The sequence below is a fragment of the Eubalaena glacialis genome, chromosome 15, assembly GCF_028564815.1.
Source record: "Eubalaena glacialis isolate mEubGla1 chromosome 15, mEubGla1.1.hap2.+ XY, whole genome shotgun sequence".
In the NCBI taxonomy this organism is placed as follows: domain Eukaryota; kingdom Metazoa; phylum Chordata; class Mammalia; order Artiodactyla; family Balaenidae; genus Eubalaena; species Eubalaena glacialis.
This window is the reverse complement of record NC_083730.1, coordinates 59725846-59750040: the sequence shown is the minus strand read 5'-3', so window position 1 is coordinate 59750040 and position 24195 is coordinate 59725846.

Genomic DNA, 24195 nt, shown 5'->3' with positions numbered 1-24195 from the left:
TCCATCTTATAAATTTTAATTTTATAAAAGCTGGATTGGAGAATATGGTTTAGATCTGCAGCCAGTGTACCTCTTACATTTCACTACACTGCTTCTCTGCTTGGTACATTGATTTACCAGAACAGCAAATAGATGCCTCTGTAAGGTTACTGCCTGGAGAAGCAGAGAATATAGGCATCCTGAGGGCACACTTTTCCAAAAAGAGTGTCCAGAAGGTACTGAATCAAGTGTTTTCAGTTCCTTTTCTCAATTGTACCAAAAAGATTAGAAAGAGAGCACCTAGAGACCATTTGCTTCTAGGAGAGTAAACCATCAGTTTCCTGCTTTATGAGACGATGTAGAAATGCTGGAAGGCCTGGAAAAGCACTACCCATAGCAAGATGCAAAGCAAAAAGGCTGTTTAATAAGATAGCTCGGAAAAGTCATTTGAGGTCCATGGATGTAGCACATTTTATGTAACTTTAAGAAAGTTTAATTTGATCAAACAAAACATGGTTATTTACTTTTTGAAACAAATGTGATATAACCGAAGTGTTTACGGAGGTTAAAGTCTGACGATTATTATAGAATACGTTAAAGTAGTAAAAAAGGGAAGATAAAAACATAAACCAGAAAGCTGTTGTAAAAGTCATGGTGTTAGGAGCTAATTTCCTGAACTGGTAGTAGTAGAAATAAAGATAAACAACCATGATGGTGATTCATTAAATGCTGGGGGCAGAAGGGCTACGGAATCAGAAGAATCATGACCAACTCTAAAGCTTAGGTCTTTGGAGGATGAGGATTGAGTAAATGAGGAAGGAAGTTTTTGGGGTTGTGGCCAATGATGAGTTTTAACTGTGCCATTTTCATCTGCTAGATTCTATTGGTGAATTGGGGTAAGCAATGTATGGCTTGCAATTAATAAAACTGAAGCTAGTGACAAAGAAGCCAAGAATATACATTGGGGAAAGGGCCAATCTCTTCAATAAATGGAAAAGCTGGACAGCCACATACAAAATAATAAAACTGGACAACTATCTCAAACCACACACAAATTAACTCAAAATGGATTAAAGACTTGACTGTAAGACCTAAAACCATAAAACTCTTAGAAGAAAACATAGGCAGTAATCTCCTTGACATCAGTCTTGGCAGTGATTTTTTGGGCTTGACATCAGAAGCAAAGGCAGCATAAGCAAAATAAACTAGTGGGTCTGCATCAAACTAAAAAGCTTCTGCATAGCAGTGGAAACTACCAACAAAATGAAAAGGCAACCTACCAAATGGAAGAAAATATTTGCAAATCATATATCTTATAAGGGGTTAATATCCAAAATATATGAAAACTCATACAATTCAATAGCAAAAACCCAAACAATATGATTAAAAAGTGGGCCAAAGATCTGAATAGACATTTTTCCAAAGAACACATACAGATGGCTAAGAGTGAAACACATGAAAAAGTGCTCAACATCACTAATCATCAGGGAAATGCAAATCAAAACCACAATGAGTTATTACCTCACACCTGTGAGAATGGCTGTCATCAAAAAGACAAGAAATAAAATGTGTTGGCAAGGATGTGGAGAAAAGGGAACCTTCGTGCACTGTTGGTGGGAATGTAAATTGATACAGCCACTATGGAAAACATCATGGAGATTCTTCAAAATAATAAAAATAGAACTGCCATGTGACCCAGAAATTCCACTTCTGGGTGTTTAGTCAAAGAAAACAAAAACAGCATTATTTATAATAGACAAAATATGGAGGCAGCCTAAGTGTCCAACAATGGATAAATGGATAAAGAAAATGTGGTGTATATATACAATGGAATACTACTCAGTTATAAAAAGGAATGGAATCTTGCCATTTGCGACAACATTTAGGTAGAATAAAAAACAAAACAAAACTGCACTCATAGATACAGAGAACAGATTGGTGCTTCCCAGAGGTGAGGGATGTCGGGGGGTGGGAAAAATGGATGAAGGAGATCCAAAGATACAAACCTCTAGTTATAAAATAAGTCATGGGTATATAAGGTACACCACGGTGCCTATATTTAATAATACTGTATTGCATATTTGAAAGTTCTCATCACAAGAATAAAAGTTATAACTCTGTATGGTGATGGATGTTAATTAGACTTACTGTGGCGACCAGTTTGCAATATATACAAATACCAAATTATTATGTTGCATACCTGGATCTAATGTCATATGTCAATTATACCTCAATAAAAAGTAAACAAGACTACTATTAGTTATTACCTATCCAACGTTATACTGTAATTGGGCTTTCCAAGTTATCTCTGGACGACATAACTAGTATTGGTGTTATTTGTAGGTACACTTAATTGAGTTTTATGATTCTTTGCTAGGCATTCTGCCCGTTATCAATTTATGGCTTCTCAGCTGCACGTTGACCCTTCCCTACCTTCTCTGCTGCAATGGAGCACATTTCTGCTTTGCCGCAAGTACGCTGTCAAGCTTTGCCAGTAGAGGGAGCTAGAGGGTGATGGTACAAGATGGGGCTTCCTCGTTCTGCAGCTGCGGGCTTGCTTCTTCTCCCTGGATTTGTCAGCTGTGTGTGTGTGATGGGACAGGGGATGGGGAGCGTCCCATGGCACTCAATTCAGGCTGTGTGCCCAGAGTACACTGCCATTTTGAAGGTGCCCAGCCCCAGCTCTGGCCTGGCGACCACCTTACATGGACATCATGCACCTCAGACCTCCTGGTGCCCTGCTGATGAGTGTGGGCTACTCGCCAAGATACGCTTTGTGCGTTCGCCTCGGCCAGTGTCGCCAGTTTTGCCAGTACTGGGCTCCTGCAGAGTGTGCTTTCTGCGGTGCTCACATCCTGCAGCAGCCTGGTTTTCTCTATCCCGGTCCCTTTCTGGTGCACACTTTCTTCAGTGGTCAGCGCTTGCAATGGCTCAGCTTTCTCTAGCTCTGGGAGCCCGCAGGGTCATGGCTTTCCCTTGCGCTGGGCTCCTACAGGGAAGGCTTCCTCCAGCAGTTTCCCTTGGTGCCTGGAGGGCAGATTTTCTGCAAGTCCCACTTATGAGGCACTTAGGAACTCCCCACCACCCAGAGAGCTGTGGTTTTGCCCTTCCCAAAGGAGACAGCATTTCAGCCCTGGAGAAGAGGGCACTTCTGAGGGTACACATTTCAACCTTAAGGATACGGCTTGCTCCATATATCTGCTCCTCCTCGTTCTTAAGTATTCTCTTTAACTCTTATTAGCCAATTCTCCATTATTCCAATTCCATGCTAATAATTCTTTATGTTAAACTTTTCTCATTCACATTACTATGTGGTTTCTGTCTCCTTACTGGATCCTAACTTATACAGGCAATGACCTTGCAATCTTTTTCATCTTCTCTTACCCCTCTACCAGTGACCACTCTCAGCCCGATTCTACTTTATAATGACTCCTGCTTGTGTCTACATAGCCCTAACCACTTGAGAAAGATCTGCAGTAAAGCAGCTCTATTCTGAATTATGTAAATCTTGGAGGTCTAACTCATTTATGGAGAATAATTTCTAGTGGCTTACTTGAGTAGGAGAAGTCTTAAAGGAATACAATGGGGAACAGTACGGGTCCTGAAAGCATGAGTGACCTAGCTGTTCCTGCGTCTGCAGGGAACAGGCATGTAGCTTTTTCCCTTCTCTTCTCCGTTTTCTCCTTTCTCACTTTTATCTCCAGGTAGGCAGGGACTGAAATGATACTTTAGGACTGGAATTAGGCTGCACAGGACTGGGGAGGCTGGAATAAACTGTGGCAAACAGAAGATTGCAGTTTTCCAAGCAAGTCTGAATTACTCCAGTCAAGACATTAGTCAGACGAACCTCCAATAACGTTTCCCGCAAATGAATGTTGGGACAGTTATCTGCCAAACCATGGCCACTTCTCTCCTTTTCCCTCTCTACTTCCATACCCCACCCCAACCTCTTGACACCAAGTGTCCACCTCGTGCCAACATGCTCCCAAGTTCTCAAACCCCATGTGGTCTGCTCTGTTCCTCCCTGGCTAAGGAATTCACTTTCCATGATTGCTTTTCTTCCTTCTGTTCCCTTTAATAAAAAACTCCCAGTCATTGAGCCTGAACTAACTTAGTGCTTTTTAACATTAAGGAGTAAATGACTATTTATACTATATACTGTATAGTATATACTATATACTATACTATATTTAATACCTATCTGTAGCCCTAAAGAGGAGCTTCTTAGCCAAATTAACTTGAATTGATGGAATGTGGTCAGGGAAAGATTAGGTAGATAGTTTGGAGAAGGGGACATAATGATACTTTCGGTTCAACGTAAATGCCTCCTCTTTCTCCATCATATCCAAGCTAGGTTTCTGGGGGAAAAGTATTGGTAATTAGCTTGGAGCTACATGCCACTCAAACCTGAGTATACATGCGTCTTAGCTGCATACCTCTCAAACCTTTATTTAATACTCTGTTCCCATGGGGCCACTAAGAACCAACGAATCATGCTCAGGTTGGCAAAGTAAACTGGAGAAATTGTGGATTTCTGGGTCATCTTTTGAGGTGTGCATTCACTTCTGGCAAACATTGCTCCTGACAATCTCATTTCTCCTGCACAGTTGGCTGACCCAAGCGCTTGCTTCTTTCGGTTTTATACAATGAAGCAGCCGAAGAGTTAACTAAGTTGCTCAAGGTCATGGCCCATCGAGGCATCAAAAATGATTAGACTCTTGAGTCTGTCTGTGTCATCACATTGCTTTCTATCAGGGGATTTTACTTTGAATTTTTCAAATCCCTGACCCATTTTTAAACTTGCAGGTTGGACTTGTGAACCAAGGAAAACGGTAATTTGCAGGGGAGAGATTTCAAATACCTACTGATAGGAAGGACTGCCTTAAAGTGGCATAAAAGACCTCGAGGTTTTCAAAGTCACTTCACAAGGCTTTTTGAGTCTTCTGAACATCAAATGATTCTCGAAAAAAGAACATACTTCTAATCTCAAGGTTAAAGAAAGGAGGGTGAAAAGCAAGGACTATTGTCAAAGCCTGTTCTGAAAAAATGTGGAAGAGCACATGGGCAGAAGAAGGGATAAGTATTAAATGTTTTCATCTATATTTTAATATAATTATGTGACGATTTCTTTCCATACATTGATTTGAAATTTCTAGTCCATCAGGCTTATTTTATTTTTAGATTTCTTTCTTTTCTTAATTATATATTGGGTTGGCCAAAAAGTTTGTTCGGGTTTTTCTGTAGTATCTTGCGGAAAAACCCGAACAAACTTTTTGGCCAACCCAATATTTATTATATTTTTTAATATGTGTATATGGATGTATACACACACACATATCTATACACATGTGTGTGTATATATATATATGTGTGTATGCATGTATTTTGATTGTAAGAGTTGTAGAGGTCCAGGAAAATTTTCAACCTTACCAAGTCTGTTATGCCAAGGTCAGGGCCCTGACTTGGCAGGAATAGAGTATTAGCACTTGGGATTTAGACATTTGAGTTAACACACTCAAATACCTTGAATTTCCTGGACGCTTTGGGCCTACAGAAGTAAGAGCTATCACTTTTTCCAGTTGAAGGTTAGTTCTGCCATCTGCTTGAAGATGATGTGGGGACTTCTGCCTAGCAAGATTACTCATGTCCTTTTAAAATCTACTCACACGTTCTCCCCCCAGTCACCAATGGCAAAGAAGGATCACTCAAAAACATTGGCTCCCCAAGTTTCTGTAAACCTTTCCTAGTTAAAGTTAGTGCTCTTACATTGTTTATTTTTACTTTTTTCTCCTTTTTCATTTCTAGTTTTATTATTTTGAGTCCTCTCCCTCTTTTTCTTGATGAGTCTGGCTAATGGTTTATCAATTTTGTTTATCTTCTCAAAGAACCAGCTTTTAGTTTTATTGATCTTTGCTATTTTTTTTGTTTCTATTTCATTTATTTCTGCTCTGATCTTTATGATTTCTTTCCTTCTGCTAACTTTGGGTTTTGTTTGTTCTTCTTTCTCTAGTTCCTTTAGGTGTAAGGTTAGATTGTTTATTTGAGATTTTTCTTGTTTCTTGAGGTAGGCTTGTATAGCTATAAACTTCCCTCTTAGAATTGCTTTTGCTGCATCCCATAGGTTTTGGATTGTTGTGTTTTCATTGTCATTTGTCTTTAGGTATTTTTTGATTTCCTCTTTGATTTCTTCAGTGATCGCTTGGTTATTTAGTAACGTATTGTTTAGCCTCCATGTGTTTGTGTTTTTTACGTTTTTTTCCCTGTAATTGATTTCTAATCTCATAGCATTGTGGTCAGAAAAGATGCTTGATATGATTTCAATTTTCTTAAATTTACTGAGGCTTGATTTGTGACCCAAGATGTGATCTATCCTTGAGAATGTTCCATGCGCACTTGAGAAGAAAGTGTAATCTGCTGCTTTTGGATGGAATGTCCTATAAATATCAATTAAATCTATCTGGTCTATTGTGTCATTTAAAGCTTGTGTTTACTTATTAATTTTCTGTTTGGATGATCTGTCCATTGGTGTAAGTGAGGTGTTAAAGTCCCCCATTATTATTGTGTTACTGTCAATTTCCTCTTTTATAGCTGTTAGCAGTTGTCTTATGTATTGAGGTGCTACTATGTTGGGTGCATATATATTTATAATTGTTATATCTTCTTCTTGGATTGATCGCTTGATCATTGTGTAGTGTCCTTCCTTGTCTCTTGTAACATTCTTTATTTTAAAGTCTATTTTATCTGATATGAGTATTGCTACTCCAGCTTTCTTTTGATTTCCTTTTGCATAGAATATCTTTTTCCATCCCCTCACTTTCAGTCTGTATGTGTCCCTAGGTCTGAAGTGGGTCTCTTGTAGACAGCATATAGATGGGTCTTGTTTTTGTATCCATTCAGCAAGCCTGTGTCTTTTGGTTGGAGCATTTAATCCATTCACGTTTAAGGTCATTATCGACATGTATGTTCCTATGACCATTTTCTTAATTGTTTTGGGTTTGTTTTTGTAGGTCCTTTTCTTCTCTTGTGTTTCCCACTTAGAGAAGTTCCTTTAGCATTTGTTGTACAGCTGGTTTGGTGATGCTGAATTCTCTTAGCTTTTGCTTGTCTGTAAAGCTTTTGATTTCTCCATCAAATCTGAATGGGATCCTTGCTGGGTAGAGTAGTCTTGGTTGTAGTTTCTTCCCTTTCATCTCTTTAAGTATATCATGCCACTCCCTTCTGGCTTGTAGAGTTTCTGCTGAGAAATCAGCTGTTAATCTTATGGGAGTTCCCTTGTATGTTATTTGTCATTTTTCCCTTGTTGCTTTCAATAATTTATCTTTGTCTTTAATTTTTGCCAATTTGCTTACTATGTGTCTCGGCGTGTTTCTCCTTGGGTTTATCCTGTATGGGACTCTCTGTGCTTCTTGGACTTGGGTGGCTATTTCCTTTCCCATGTTAGGGGAGTTTTCGACTATAATCTCTTCAAATATTTTCTCTGGTCCTTTCTCTGTCTCTTCTCCTGGGACCCCTATAATGCGAATGTTGTTGTATTTAATGTTATCCTAGAGGTCTCTTAGGCTGTCTTCATTTCTTTTCATTCTTTTTTCTTTATTCTGTTCTGCATCAGTGAATTCCACCATTCTGTCTTCCAGGTCACTTATCCGTTCTTCTGCCTCAGTTATTCTGCTATTGATTCCTTCTAGTGTATTTTTCATTTCAGTTATGTATTGTTTGTTCTTTAATTCTTCTAGATCTTTGTTAAACATTTCTTGCATCTTCTCGATCTTTGCCCCCATTCTTTTTCTGAGGTCCTGGATCATCTTCACTATCATTATTCTGAATTCTTTTTCTGGAAGGTTGCCTATCTCCACTTCATTTAGTTGTTTTTCTGGGGTTTTATCTTGTTCCTTCATCTGGTACATAGCCCTCTGCCTTTTCATCTTGTCTATCTTTCTGTGAATGTGGTTTTTGTTCCACAGACTGCAGGATTGTAGTTCTTCTTGCTTCCGCTGTCTGCTCTCTGGTGGATCTCACCTTGTTTAAAAATGATGCTAATTCTCAATATCTTAACATCACTTGTGTCTTCTTTTATTTCTAATGATATTTATTTAGGTTGTGATTTTATTTTTCCTTGATCAGATTTGTCAATGTTTGATCTGTTTTAGTGTCTCCTACCCTACTTCTGCCCATCCCACACGTTTCCTCTACAGATCCTGTTCTTGTTTATCAATTACAACATTTTTCTGCTTTTTGATTTATTAATTAACCTTTTATCTTTATCTGGCTAGTGGGTGTAATTACTTACTCTGTGTCAAGCATTGTGATAAGAATTTTACCTTTATCACATGAATTCATTTCTATCTATTGATTTCATTGGCTTTGTTTTGCTCTTCTCTTTTTAAATTGTAGAGTTGAATACTTTATTTAAAATGACCTTTCCCATAAAATATTATTCTTTAATAAAATTATATTCTGTAAACATTAGAGTGAATCACTGATAAAATACATCTGCACAAATTTTAAATGGGAAATATTGTTTACAGCAATATTTAAAACATATCTAGGTCTGGGAGCACTTTTGAGCTAGCAGGAAGTAGACCTGCTAATTGAATACTGAAAAACATTTTGTAAGCCAGAGAATTCTTTTTTTTAAAAAAAATTCCGAATGTAATGTTATCCTCAATCAATAAAAGTTCTGAGGGTATGACTCTTTGATTGAAGCTGGGGTGAAGGACTCAGAGCCTGGACAACTCAGTTCTCTTTTTTTTACTTCATCATTTTCATCTCAACGGCAACTCCATAGGACCTTAATGCTTCATGAGGCAGTGTGATCTCTTTCACCCTTTTTATTTTACGAATGTGGAAACTGGGATCCAAAGGTTTCTTCTTCTTTAGTGTTAATTGCTGTATATCGTTTCTTAATCTGATTTTGGCTTTCCCTATTCTGTATTTCCCAGTATATTTTCTTACATGTCAAAATTTTTTAAGAGCTTCTGGCTAGCTTTTGTTGTCTGGTTTGGGGATTTTAGGTAAATTATTGTGGCAAATATTTCTTAAAGTTTCTTAAAATTATGCTTATAATTCTTCAAAGAGAGAGCATCAGTTTTCCATGTAGAACCCAGAATATTCTTTTTCATGCTATCTTCTTTGAATATACTTGGACTTCAGAACAGTATCCTGTTTCCATGGAAAATTAGTGACTACTATGCCCACCCACATTTGCATATAGGAAGAGGATCATACAATCATCATCATTGTCTTTTGTCATCACCACCATAATTGTTACACATATAAGCTGGAGTCCTATGTGGTCCAGTCTCCATGCAGAGTCACATTCAAAGAAACCCTGAACAGCAACCCAAAGTAATTGAAAGGAAACATCAGTCTCATTAAAGAGTATTCAAAGCATAACCCAGAGCAGCACAAATCTCAACACATCTCCAAAGCCCCTTTCTGCTCCTAAAATATCCATTATTCCACATGCTCTGGTGTCTCTCACACAGCTGCCCCTTACTGTCCCTGAAGTCTGAGCAGGTTTGTCTGTTTATTTCTCTCCCACTTTTCTCTAACTCTATTATTCCCTACCCCTTGCTCTCGAATCTTTATCTTAAAAGCTTGGGAATGAAGTCAGCAAAGACAGAATCCTTCTGAGGGTAAGCAAGGGAAGAAAAGAAAAGGAAAAGAAAGCAAAGGAGAGAAAGCAAAACCTTTTCTTTTAAAGGATTTGGTGGAAGAAAACATGGAAGAACTCGGGCAGGAACACATTTGTCCTTGTCACTTAAGTGGCTATATATGCATTAGCTCATTCAATCCTCACAGTAAGTGTATGAGGTAAATCATGTTATTACAATTTCTATTTTGTTGGCGGGGTAACTAGGACTTCGGGAGATGAAGCAATGTCCTCAGGTCACCTAGCTAGTGAGTGATCAAGGCCCTCACTTTTAAGCAATTTGCTGTAATATTGTATGAAGTTTCCAGAGTTTCATAAAGCTCAATAATGGTGATTTTCCAATTAGAATATATTTTTTCCCCTATGGCCGAGTTTTCTTCTCTAAACCTAAGCCCTGAGAAGTGCATCTTTGCTTAAAATGAATCTTTATCAGATGATTTATGCATTACCAATCTGCTGACTTCTTAGTTTTGGAACCTGAACTCTATCAAAAAATTTGCTTTCGTTATTCTAAAAATTTAAAACACATTTTTACAGAATGGTAGAAGTCATTCTTCCTGCAACTATTAGGATATTTTTTGTTGATGCAGGTAAATTAGATAGAGTGGGTTTCTTTTAGCAGGTAAGATTAGTATGGAGATGTCCTGGAAGGTGTTTCCACCAATATGAGGGCACACACAGAGGCCTCTATAATACTTGTATTGGTATTGGAGTCTCGAGAATAAAGGCAAGGCTTGGAAGGAAGCACCAAAGTTGCCATCTTGCCATGGTAGGAGATAAGAAAAATTATAATTTTCTAAAGGGAGGAAGTTACAACTATAATCTCCGGTGTGAAAGAGGAAGAAACATAACTATTGTGGACATTTGAACAATATCAAAGAGTTCTTTGTGTTAGACACTACTATATCAATTGTGTAATAGGTGTTATATGTTGTCATAATTCAGCATATGGTCTTTCCCTTGGTTTGTGAGTTAGGGAAGTCCTGTGAGGAAGTGCATGAGAGTTCAGAGGGCAGGAAAATAAATAGGCACTTGCTTCAATCTGACTCTCCCGGGACCCAGATATTCATGATGAAACCGGCCTTGGAGAATGCGGACAATTGCAAACACTCACTATCCCAACCCATTATTTATACAACAAAAATGAAACAAAATACGCCTTGAATGTGGGCAGGCATGTTGGAAAATAATTTTTGAAAAGGTAAGTTCTAGGATATCTTTACATCCAGGAAGGCAGAGAGCTTTTGTAGCTGATGCTTCTACACGTCAGAGCTTCTCTGTTCTGAGTATAATGAGGATGCTCTACGCTCTGTACGTGGTCACTCCTGATCAATCAGTACCTTTCTGCTTTTATAGTCCCAAAGGATAAAGGCCATATGTATTTCGGTTTTAGTACATGTCTGAACTTGGGTGCATAGTGTTCTTGGTCATCTGTTCTTTACAGCTGACCTTTTAAGCTGAGAAGGAAATGGGAAAGGGAACTAATATCTGGGTGACTTCTGTGTTCAGGTGCCCTGTGGGTGTTTTATGACTATCTCATTTACCTGCAGGGAGACACAGCAAATAGATAATACTGTCTCCATTTCTCTGATGAAGAAACTAGAGAGTTGAGGTACCTCATCCAAGCTCACACAGATGGTAGACAGGCAGAGTGGGGATTTGAATTCAGATTTGCCTGATTCCTCACCCTGTGGTGCTGCCCTAAACTGTGATATTCCAAAGGACGGAGTCTACACATACAGCTTAGGATTCGTTCATATATGAGGTGTTAAATACGTATCAAATATTTGTAGCCTATCGCTTAGGGAAATGATTGAATCCAGTCAAATATTAAAATTTGTTTACATAAATCAACTTTGTTTCTGTTTACATGATGTTTTAATTTGACCTGTTGTTTTGATTGTTGTTGATTCAGCATTTATTTTTTATTGCAGTATAATTGACATATAACATTATATTAGTTTCAGGTATACAACATAATTATTTGATATTAGTCCATATTGCAAAATTATCACCATAATAAGTCTAGTTAATATCCATCATCACAAATAGCTACAAATTTTTTTTTCTTGTGATCAGAACTTTTAAAATCTATTCTCTTAGCAACTTTTGAATATGCAATACAGTATTATTAACTATAGTCCCCATGCTATACATGACAAACCCATGACTTATATAATTTATAACTGAAAGTTTGTACCTTTTGACTCCCTTCGCCCATTTTGGCCCCCACCTCCACCCCGTACCTCTGGCAACCACCAGTCTGTTCTCTGTATCTATGAGCTTGTTTTTTGTTTTTGAAATCCACGTATAAGTGAAGTCATACAGTATTTGTCTTTCTGTCTGGCTTATTTCAGTTAGCATAATGCCTTTGCAGTTCATCCATGTTGCTGCAGATGGTAAGATTTCATTCCTTTTATGGCTGAATAATATTTCATTGTATATATAAACTTCATTTTAATTTTTTAATTTTTAAAAAATTTTATTTTAGATTATTAAAAAAATTTTATATATCTCATTTTTATTTTTATTTTATTTTATTTTTTATCCTGAAGGTAGTTTTATTTTTATTAGTATTGTTGATATAATTTTCTAGGTCAAAAGTGAAGCCTGTCCTACCTAGAGTGCCACCTTGGCAAACTGAAATTTAGGTAACTTTCATGTCCCTGTAAATGCTCCAACTGACTAGAAATGCAGTGTATCAGTCAGCCAATTCCCAAATGCCAAGCTGGCTCTGGACACTAATTTCCTTGTTTCTTCTCACCCCAAACAGGCTTGACTATGTGGGCCCAGCCAGTCAGATATTTTCTATTTTTTTTTTTCCCTCCAAATCTGGAACTTTTATTTTCATTTATGTATTTTTAACATCTTTATTGGAGTATAATTGCTTTACCATGTTGTGTTAGTTTCTGCTGTATAACAAAGTGAATCAGCTCTATGTGTACATATATCCCCTCCCTCTTGTGACTCCCTCCCACCCTCCCTATCCCACCCCTCTAGGTGGTCACAAAGCACCGAGCTGATCTCCCTGTGCTATGCAGCTGCTTACCAGTAGCTATCTATTTTACATTCGGTAGTGTATATATGTCAGTGCTACTCTCTCACTTCATCCCAGCTTACCCTTCCCCCTCCCCATGTCCTCAAGTCCACTCTATGTCTGTGTCTTTATTCCTGTCTGGCTCCTAGGTTCATCAGAACCATTTGTTTTTTTTTTTAGTTTCCATATATATGTGTTAGCATATGGTATTTGTTTTTCTCTTTCTGACTTACTTCACTCTGTATGACAGACTCTAGGTCCATCCACCTCACTACAAATAACTCAATTTTGCTTCTTTTTATGGCTGAGTAATATTCCATTGTATATATGTGCCACATCTTCTTTTTTTTTTTGTGATTGACATAAATTTATTTTTAATGAACACTTTTATCTTTTGTTTCTAAGTTGACATCTTTTTTTTTAACATCTTTATTGGAGTATAATTCCTTTACAATGGTGTGTTAGTGTCTGCTTTATAACAAAGTGAATCAGCTATACATATACATATATCCCCATATCTCTTCTCTCTTGCATCTCCCTCCCTCCCACCCTCCCTATCCCACCTCTCTAGGTGGTCACAAAGCACCGAACTGATCTCCCTGTGCTATGCAGCTGCTTCCCACTAGTTATCGGTTTTACATTTGGTAGTGTATATATGTCCATGCCACTCTCTCACTTTGTCTCAGCTTACCCTTCCCCCTCCCCGTGTCCTCAAGTCCATTCTCTAGTAGGTCTGCGTCTTTATTCCCGTCCTGCCCCTAGGTTCTTCATGACCATTTTTTTTTTTGGATTCCATATATATGTGTTAGCATACAGTATTTGTTTTTCTCTTTCAGACTTACTTCACTCTGTATGACAGACTCTAGGTCCATTCACCTCACTACAAATAACTCAATTTCGTTTCTTTTTATGGCTGAGTAATACTCCATGGTATATATATGCCACATCTTCTTTATCCATTCATCTGTCGATGGACACTTAGGTTGCTTCCATGTCCTGGCTATTGTACATAGAACTGCAGTGAATGTTGCGGTACATGAATCTTTTTGAATTATGGTTTTCTCAAGGTATATGCCCAGTAGTGGGATTGCTGGGTCGTATGGTAGTTCTATTTTTAGTTTTTTAAGGAACTTCCGTACTGTTCTCCATAGTGGCTGTATCAATTTACATTCCCACCAACCGTGCAAGAGGGTTCCCTTTTCTCTACACCCTCTCCAGCATTTATTGTTTGTAGATTTTTTTGATGATGGCCATTCTGACTGGTGTGAGATAACATCTCACTGTAGTTTTGATTTGCATTTCTCTAATGATTAATGATGTTGAGCACTCTTTCATGTGTTTGTTGGCAATCTGTATGTCTTCTTTGGAGAAATGTCTATTTAGGTCTTCTGCCCGTTTTTGGATTGGGTTGTTTGTTATTTTGATATTGAGCTGCATGAGCTGCTTGTAAATTTTGGAGATTAATCCTTTGTCAGTTGCTTCATTTGCAAATATTTTCTCCCATTCTGAGGGTTGTCTTTTCGTCTTGTTTATGGTTTCCTTTGTTGTGCAAAAGCTTTTAAATTTCATTAGGTCCCATTTGTTTGTTTTTGTTTTTATTTCCATTTCTCTAGGAGCTGGGTCAAAAAGGATCTTGCTGTGATTTATGTCAAAGAGTGTTCTTCCTATGTTTTCCTCTAAGAGTTTTATAGTATCTGGCCTTACATATAGTTCTTTAATCCATTTTCAATTTATTTTTGTTTATGGTGTTAGGGAGTGTTCTAATTTCATTCTTTTACATGTAGCTGTCCAGTTTTCCCAGCACCACTTATTGAAGAGGCTGTCTTTTCCCCGTTGTATATTCTTGCCTCCTTTATCAAAGATAAGGTGACCATAGGTGCATGGGTTTATCTCTGGGCTTTCTATCCTGTTCCATTGATCTGTATTTCTGGTTTTGTGCCAGTACCATACGGTCTTGATGACTGTAGCTTTGTAGTATAGTCTGAAGTCAGGGAGCCTGATTCCTCCCACTCTGTTTTTCTTTCTTCAGATTGCTTTGGCTATTCGGGGTCTTTTGGGTTTCCATACAAATTGTGAAATTTTTTGTTCTAGTTTTGTGATGAGTCTGGCTTGATTAGAACCAGCTTTTAATTTTATTGGTCTTTGCTATTTTTTCCTTCATTTTTTTTTTCATTTATTTCTGATCTGATCTTTAAAATTTCTTTCCTTCTGCTAACTTTGGGGTTTTTTTGTTCTTCTTTCTCTAATTGCTTTAGGTTTAAGGTTAGGTTGTTTACTTGAGATTTTTCTTGTTTCTTGAGGTAGGTTTGTATTGCTATAAACTTCCCTCTTAGAACTGCTTTTGCTGCATATCATAGGTTTGGGGTCGTGTTTTGATTGTCTTTTGTATCTAGGTATTTATAGATTTCCTCTTTGATTTCTTCAGCATCTCTTGGTCATTTAGTAGTGTATTGTTTATCCTCCATGTGTTTGTATTTTTTAAAGTTTTATCCCTGTAACTGATATCTAGTCTCATAGCATTGTGGTCAGAAAAAATACTTGATATGATTTCAATTTTATCAAATATACCAAGACTTGATTTGTGTCCCAAAATATGATCTATCCTGGAGAATGTTCTGTGAGCATTTGAGAAGAAAGTGTATTCTGTTGTTTTTGGATGGAATGTCCTATAAATATCAATTAAGTCCATCTTGTTTAATGTATCATTTAAAGCTTATTTATTTTCCTTTTGGATGATCTGTCCATTGGTGAAAGTGGGATATTAAAGTCCCCTACTATTATTGTGTTACTGACTATTTCCCCTTTTATGGCTGTTAGCATTTGCCTTATGTATTGTGGTGCTCCTATGTTGGGTGCATAAATATTTACAATTGTTATATATTCTTCTTGGATTGATCCCTTGATCATTATTAGTGTCCTTCTTTGTCTCTTATAATAGACTTTATTTTAAAGTCTATTTTGTCTGATATGAGAATTGCTACTCCAGCTTTCTTTTGATTTCCATTTGCATGGAATATCTTTTTCCATCCCCTCACTTTCAGTCTGTATGTGTCCCTATGTCTGAAGTGGGTCTCTTGTAGGCAGCATATATATGCGTCTTGTTTTTGTATCCATTCAGCCAGTCTATGTCTTTTGGTTGGAGCATTTAATCCATTTACATTTAAGGTAATTATCGCTATGTATGTTCCTATGACCATTTTCTTAATTGTTTTGGGTTTGTTATTGTAGGCCTTTTCCTTCTCTTGTGTTTCATGCCTAGGGAAGTTCCTTTAGCATTTGTTTTAAAGCTGGTTTCGTGGTGCTGAATTCTCTTAGCTTTTGCTTGTCTGTAAAGGTTTTAATTTCTCCGTCAAATCTGAATGAGATCCTTGCTGGGCAGAGTAATGTTGGTTGTGGGTTTTTCCCTTTCATCACTTTAAATATGCCCTGCCACTCCCTTCTGGCTTGCAGAGTTTCTGCTGAAAGATCAGTTGTTAACCTTATGGGGATTCCCTTGTGTATTATTTGTTGTTTTTCCCATGCTGCTTTTAATATTTTTTCTTCATATTTAATTTTTGATAGTTTGATTAATATGTGTCTTGGCGTATTTCTCCTTGGATTTATCCTGTATGGGACTCTCTGTGCTTCCAGGACTTGATTAACTATTTCCTTTCCCATTTTAGCAAAGTTTTCAACTATAATCTCTTCAAATATTTTCTCAATCCCTTTCTTTTCTTCTTCTTCTTCTGGGACCCCTATAATTCGAATGTTGGTGCATTTAATGTTGTCCCAGAGGTCTCTGAGACTGTCCTCAATTCTTTTTATTCTTTTTTCTTTATTCTGCTCTGCAGTAGTTATTTCCACTATTTTATCTTCCAGGTCACTTATCTGTTCTTCTGCCTCAGTTATTCTGCTATTGATTCCTTCTACCGAATTTTTAATTTCATTTATTGTGGTGTTCATCATTGTTTGTTTGCTCTTTAGTTCTTCTAGGTCCTTCTTTTTTTTTTTTTTTTTTATTTATTTTTTTATTTTTTTAGGTCCTTCTTAATCGTTTCTTGTATTTGCTCCATTCTAGTTCCAAGATTTTGATCATCTTTACTATCATTACTCTGAATTATTTTTCAGGTAGACTGCCTATTTCCTCTTCATTTGTTTGGTCTGGTGGGTTTTTACCTTGCTCCTTCATCTGCTCTGTATTCCTCTGTCTTCTCATTTTGCTTAACTTACTGTGTTTGGTGTCTCCGTTTCGCAGGCTGCAGGTTCGTAGTTCCTGTTGTTTTTGGTGTCTGTCCCAGTGGGTACGGTTGGTTCAGTGGCTTGTGTAGGCTTCCTGGTGGAGGGGACTGGTGCCTATGTTCTGGTGGGTGGAGCTGGATCTTGTCTTTCTGGTGGGCAGGACCATGTCTGGTGGTGTGTTTTGGGTTGTCTGTGAACTTAGTATGATTTTAGGCAGGCTTTCTGCTAATGGGTGGGGTTGTGTTCCTGTCTTGCTAGTTGTTTGGCATGGGACCCCCAGCACTGGAGTTTGCTGGCCGTTGACTGGAGCTGGGTCTTAAGGTTGAGACGGAGATCTCTGGGAGAGCTTTTGCCGATTGATATTATGTGGCTTCGGGAGAAGTCTGGTGGTCCTACTCCTGAACTCAGCTCTCCCACCTCAGCATCTCAGGCCTGACACCAGCCTGTGGCACCAAGATCCTGTCAGTCACACGGCTCAGAAGAAGAAGGAGAAAAGAATAAGGAAAAAAATAATAATAAAGAAAAAGGAAAAATAAATTAAAAAAAGAAAAAAATTATGAAAAAAATAATAGTAAAAAAAAAAAAGAAGAGATCAACCAAACCAATAAGCACATCCACCAATGATAAGAAGTGCTAAACACTAAACTAAGGTAAACATAAAAATCAGGAACAAATCAGTTGCAGGTAGCAAACCCCAAGTGTACCGTTGCTCCCAAAGTCCACCGCCAGAATTTTTCGACGATTCGTTGTCTATTCAGGTATTCCACAGACGCAGGGTACATCAAGTTGATTGTGGGGATTTAATCCGCTTCTCCTGAGGCTGCTGGGAGAGATTTCCCTTTCTCTTCTTTGTTCTCACAGCTCCTGGGGTTCAGCTTTGGTTTTGGCCCCACCCCTGCATGTAGGTCACCCTCAGGCATCTTTTCCCCACCCAGACAGGAGGGGGGCAGATTAAAGCAGTAGCTGGTTAGGGAGCTCTTGCTCATTCAGGCTGTGGGGAGGGAGGGGTACTGTAGTTATAATTGGAATGCAGGGCAAGCCTGCGGCAGCAGGGGCTGATATGATGTTGCAACAGCCTGGGGCACACCATGTGTTCTCCCTGGGAAGTTGTTCCTGGATCATGGGACCCTGGCAGTGGTGGGCTGTACAGGATTCTGAGGTGGGGTGGGTGGATAGTGACCTGTGTTTGCACACAGGATTCTTGGTGGCGGCAGCAGCAGCGTTAGTGTTTCATGCCTGTCTCTGGGGTCTGAGCTGATAGCCACGGCTCGCACTCATCTCTGAAGCTCGTTAAGGTGGTGCTCTGAATCCACTCTCCCTGAGCACCCGAAACGATGGTTTTTTGCCTCTTAGGGAGGTCCAAACTTTTTCCTGGATTCCCTCCCTCCTAGCTGTGGTGCACTAGCCCCCTTCCGGCTGTGTTCACACAGCCAACCCCAGTCCTCTCCTTGGGATTTGATCTGTGCAGCCCGAGCCTCAGCTCCCAGCCCCCACCTGCACCAGCGGGTGAGCAGACAAGCCTCTCAGGCTGGTGAGTGCTGGTCGGCACTGATCCTCTGTGCGGGAATGTCTCCACTTTGCCCTCTGCACCCCTGTTGCTGCGCTGTCCTCTGTAGCTCTGAAGCTTCTCCCCTGCCCACCCCCCGTCTCTGCCAGTGAAGGGGCTTCCTAGTGTGTGGAAACTTCCTCGTTCACAGCTCGCTCCCAGAGGTGCAGGTCCCGTCCCTATTCTTTTGTTTCTGTTTTTCCTTTTTTCTTTTGCCCTACCCAGGTACGTGAGGATTTTCTTGCATTTTGGGAATTCTGAGGTATTCTGCCAGCGTTCAGTAGGTGTTTTGTAGGAGTTGTTCCACATGTAGATGTATTTTTGATGTACTTGGTGGGGAGGAAGGTGATCTCCACATCTTACTCCTCTGCCGTCTTGAAGATCCCCCCAAACCTCATTTTTAAATCCATTCATCTGTTGATGGACACTTAGATTGCTTCCATATCTTGGTCATTGTAAATAATGCTGCAGTAAACATAGGAGTGAATATATCTTTTGGTGTTAGTATTTATTTTCCCCGTTGAATAAAAACTCAGAGTAAAATTGCTGGATCATATGGTAGTTCTATTTTTAATGTTTTGATAAATCCCCATAATGTTTTTCGTAGTGGCTGCACCAATATACATTCTTGGCAACAGTGCACAAGTGTTCCCTTTTCTCCACATTCTTGCCAACACTTGTTATTTCTTGTATTTTGATGACAGCCAATCTATCAGGTGTGAGATGATAGCTCACTGTTGTTTTGATTTGTATTTCCTTTGTGATTAGTGACATTGAGCACCTTTTCATGTACCTCTTGGCCATTTGTATGTCTTCTTTGGAAAAATGTCTATTCAGATTCTCTGTCCATTTTTTAATTTTTTTTTTGCTATTGAGTGAGTTCTTTATGTATTTTGGGTATCAACCTCTTATCAGATAAATGATTTGCAAATATTTTCTCCCGTTCAGTATTTTCATTTTCAGCTTTTTCATTTTGTTGATGGTTTCTTTTGCTGGGCAGAAGCTTTTTAGTTTGTTATTGTCCCACTTGTTTATATTTGCTTTTGTTGTCTGTGTTTTGGTGTCAAATGCAAAACTAATCACCAAGATTGATGTCAGAGAGCTTACTGCCTATGTTTTCTTCTAGGAGTTTTATGGTTTCAGGTCTTACATTCAAGTCTTTAATCCATTTTTAAAAATTTTTATTTATTTTTTGGCTGCATTGGATCTTCGTTGCTGTGCATGGGCTTTCTCTGGTTGCAGCGAGCAGGGGTTATTCTTCATTGCGGTGTGTGGGCTTCTCATTGTGGTGGCTTCTCTTGTTGCAGAGCATAGGCTCTAGGCACCTGGGCTTCAGTAGTTGTGGCTTGTGGGCTTAGTGGCTGCGCTGCATGTGGGATCTTCCCGGACCAGGGATCCAGCCTGTGTGCCCTGCATTGGCAAGCAGATTCTTAACCACTGCACCACCAGGGAAGTTCCTTTAATACATTTTGAGTTAATTTTTGTCTATGGTGTGAGATGGTGGTCCAGTTTTCTTCTTTTGTAAGTGGCTGTCCAGCTTTTCCAACACCATTTATTGAAGAGACTGGCCCTTTCCCCATTGTATATTGTTGACTCCTTTGTCATAAATTAATTGGCCAGCAACTGAAGCAGATATAGGAGAACTCAGCTGAAGAGATTTGGGTTGAGGTCTGCTATATGTATATTTAAATTCCTTAAAAATAAGGAATTTTTGATAATAATACAGACTTAGTTACCCTCTAATGCAAAGGACAGTTTTTAATGCAAAGGCATAATAACTAATTTAGAATTCAAGAATATGTAGGGCAGATGTTGGCTAATTATGGACGGTGGGCCAGATGACGCCCCCTGTTGGTTTTTTGTAAATAAAAGTTTTATTGTAACACAACCCATTTGTTTCCATATTGTCTCTGACTGCTTTTGCACTACAGTGGCAAAGTTGAGTACTTGTGACAGAGACTAGATGCCCACAAAGTCTAAAATATTTACTCTCGGCCCTTAACAGAACAAGTTTGCCGACTCCTGACATAGAGCTTAAATGGGAAGATTTTTAGCTAGGGAAGCCTCCCTCTGTTGCCTTCTATAGGTGAAGATGACTTGTCCTTTCATCAAGATGCTCACTGGTCTGTGGGATCATTTGAGCGCTTTGTGAATTGGTGCTATTATATAGTTGGCAGACAGTTTCTGACTGCCAATTTGGGCACTTTCCCCTGAAACGATGACAGATGAAAGATTTCTTGAGGTCCTTTCCAGGTTAAGCTCTGGTGTTGGGAAAATGTACAGTGCTGGCAATGTGAAATGACAGCAATTTGGGGAAGATTCGTTACTAATACATACATACATATATATATATATATATGTATACACACACACACACACACACACACACACACACACTGCTTCATATTAGGCAGGTTCTTCATTCTATTGGGAGGAAAAAGCACTCTTTATCCAGGTTGGATGTCATTTGAGAGATGAAGGATCTGTTTTGCTCATAAGGAGATTTCAGAAGAACTTGTTGTAGATAATAGATCACAATTTATAGGCAATTTCTTCATGTATCACCAAAAGAGACAATTTCTAACACTTTACTACCAGTTTTCATTATCTTCAATTTGCTGGAGAGGCCAAAAGTGCTGTGCAAATATGTAAGAACACCCTTTTGCAGGATGATACATTTATAGAAATGCTGAGTTACTGGGGGAACTCCCACGATAGCAGCTAAATTTAATAGATCCTACAGTGCATCATTTCCCACATTAGGAAATATTCTGCTTCCTAAACTGTCAAAGCCACAACAGCAAGTTCAAACACCAGCCACATTATGGCAAGCAGAACTCATGGAGACTCTTCTGTGAAAAAATTCTGACTCTTTAGAAGGACAGTACAAAAATACAGTCAGAGATGCAGGAAGATGAAAGGGGAAAAAAGTAATTCACTAAGGTTTCCTGCTCATGTAATAGAATTTTAATGGAGAAATTTTTTTTAATAGATCTTTATTGGAGTATAATTGCTTCACAGTACTGTGTTAGCTTCTGTTGTACACCAAAGTGAATCAGCCATATGCATACGTATGTTCCCATATCCCCTCTCTCTTGAGCCTCCCTCCCATCCTCCCTATCCCACCCCTCTAGGTCATCGCAAAGCCCCGAGCTGATCTCCCTGTGCTATGCTGCTGCTTCCCACTAGCTAACTGTTTTACATTTGGTAGTGTATATATGTCAATGCTATTGTCACTTCGCCCCAGCTTCCCCCTCCCACCCCGTGTCCTCAAGTCCATTCTCTATGTCTGCATCTTTATTCCTGCCCTGCAACTAGGTTCATCAGTACCATTTTTTTTTTTTTTTTAGATTCCATATATATGCGTTAGCGTATGGTATTTGTTTTTCTCTTTCTGACTGACTTCACTCGGTGTGACAGACTCTAGGTCCATTTTAATGGAGAAATTTTGACTGAGCCATCAACATATACAAAGAATGAAATTCCTAAGTATGGGAGTCAGACCAAGAATTCTCAGAGGAAGTATTCAGGACTGTGTTTTATGACTCTTCGGCATTGTACATGTAGTAAGGGCGTAGAAATGTAGGCTTCTTTAATACAGGCAGAAGATTTAGTGATGAGGTTTAAGAGAAAGCTGTTGATATAGAGACAGAGAGTAGAATGGTGTGTTCCAGGGACTGGGGGCAGAGGTCATGGGAGTTATTGTTTAATGGGTATAGAGTTTCTGTTTGGGATGATGAAAAAGTTGTGGAAATGGAGAGTGATGATAGCTGCACAGTATTGTGAATGTGATTAATGCCACTGAATTGTACACTTAAAAATGGTTAAAATGGCTTTGTGTTAAGTATATTTTACCATAATTTAAGAAAGAGAGAGGAAGCTATTGTTGTGCTATGAGTTCCACCCCTCAAAACAGAAGACTGGGGATGTGTCTTCCTCACCTCAAGCACTGTGGTGAGAGTATTCAAAGAACCATTTAAGCTTGATTATTATATCTTCCCCTCCGTCCCCACACACGAGGGCATTCCAGGACATGGTGCCTGACTTATGCCTGAGGAAAGGTTAACGGTCTTTGGATATAAGAAAGAGCTTTGCCTGAGAATAAATACTGTCAACTACAATGAAGATAATCATTTATGAGTCCTGCAAGTAATGAAGAGCAAACGCAACACTTTTAAACTACGGTTTGACTTATAAATTCACAGTCATTTGGAAAAATCCTTTGGCAATATGTAGTAAAACTAAACACATGCATAGCCAATAATTCAGAAATTCCACTCCTAGGTGTATATCTAACAGAACTGACTTTGTAAGTGCACCAAAAGACATACACAAGAACGTTTATGTAAGAATTTTATAGCTGTAGCAATAGCCCTCAAATGGAGACAATAAAAAAGTCAATTTATAGTAGAATAAGTAAACAAATTATGGTATATTCATACAGTGACATATTATATAACAATGAAGTCAATTAACTATTGCCATACACAACACCATGGATGAATTCCCACCCCCCCCAAATTTTGAGCAAAGAGACAGATATAAGGAGTATTTACTATAAGAATTTACTATAAGAATTCATGTAATATTTTCTTATCATTCTTTTAATGTCTATAGGAATTATAGCTTTGTCCTCTCTTTTATTCTTGATATGGGTAATGTGGGCCTTCTTTCTCTTGTTGTGATCATTCTGGCTGCAAAATTTTCAATTTTATTGATCTTAAAAAACCCAGATTTTTTTTGAATTTTATTTAATTTATTTTTTATATAGCAGGTTCTTATTGGTTACCTGTTTTATAAATATGAGTGTATATATGTCAAGCCCAATGTCCCAATTCATCCCCCCCCAACTTTCCCCCCTTAGTGTCCATACATTTGTTCTCTGTCTGTATCTCTATTTCTGCCTTGCAAACTGGTTCATCTGTACCATTTTTCTAGATTCCACATATATGCGTTAATATACGATATTTGTTTTTCTCTTTCTGACTTACTTCACTCTGTATGACAGTCTCTAGATCCATCCACGTCTCTACACATGACCCAATTTCATTCCTTTTTATGGCTGAATAATACTCCATTGTATTATTATTATATGTACCACATCTTCTTTATCCATTCGTCTGTCGATGAAAAAGCCCAGATTTTTGATTCTTCAATTTTCTCCTTTTTTTTTGTTTGTTTACTTACAATTCCATTGATTTCTGCTCTGCTCTTTATTACTCCCTTCCTTCTGATTGCTGTGTGTTTTGATTTACTCTTCTTTTTTTCCCATCTGTTTAAGGTAGAATCTTAGATAACTGATTTAAGATTTTCTTCTTCTGCAGTATAAACACTTATTAGTATAATTTCCTTCTAAGCCCTCCTTTAGCTGCATTTCACAGATTTTGATACGTTGTATTTTTATTTTCATTCAGTTTAAAATATTTTCTAATTTCCTTTGTGACTTTCACTTAGACACAGTTATTTAGAAATGTATTGCTTGGTTTCCAAATATGTGGGAAGTTTTCAGATATCTCTGTGTTGTTGATTTCTAGTTTGTTTCCATGTGATCGGAGAACACACTTTGTATGATTTCAGTTCTTTTAAATTCCTTGAGCCTGGGTTTATTGTTGTGGATATGGTCTATCTTGCTGAATGTTCTATGTGCACTTGAAAATAATTTACATTCTGTTGTTTTGGGGGTGGACCATTCAAGAAATATCAATTAGGTTATGTTGGTTAATAACGTTATTCAGGTCTTCCATATCCTTGCCTATTTTCTGT